This window comes from Pinus tabuliformis, chromosome 2_1 (assembly GCF_031772625.1).
Source record: "Pinus tabuliformis cultivar Carrire ecotype Pingquan chromosome 2_1, CPIR1, whole genome shotgun sequence".
NCBI lineage: Eukaryota > Viridiplantae > Streptophyta > Pinopsida > Pinales > Pinaceae > Pinus > Pinus tabuliformis.
Window position 1 is genome coordinate 562,836,912 of NC_142299.1, and position 403 is coordinate 562,837,314.

Genomic DNA, 403 nt, shown 5'->3' on the forward strand with positions numbered 1-403 from the left:
AGCAAGGGAATCTTGACAAATAAATTCCATAACTCCCCTAACAGGTCAAACTCACCTTGAGGGTTGTTTACTCAAAGCCAACCTTTCTGGATAGGGCGTTCAGCTTGGTGTTTTTGAGTAACTAGTGTTGAGGAGGTGTATGATTTTGTTGACTCGGTTTGATTCCTCTTCAACCATTTCTAGTTCCTTTTCCTCACTGTCAATTTGTTCAATGATAACTGGCGAGGGTTGAACATCTACTGTCTGCCGAGATCGTAAATTCATTTCATAGAATTTTGCGGTAGAGATGTTGTATGAAGGTAGGTTGAGGGTGTCAGCTTGCTGAGCCCCTTTATTGTTAGGATTTGGATTGGGTTGGATGGGAAGTTGGGGATGAACAGGCTGATTACCAGGAGGCACATTA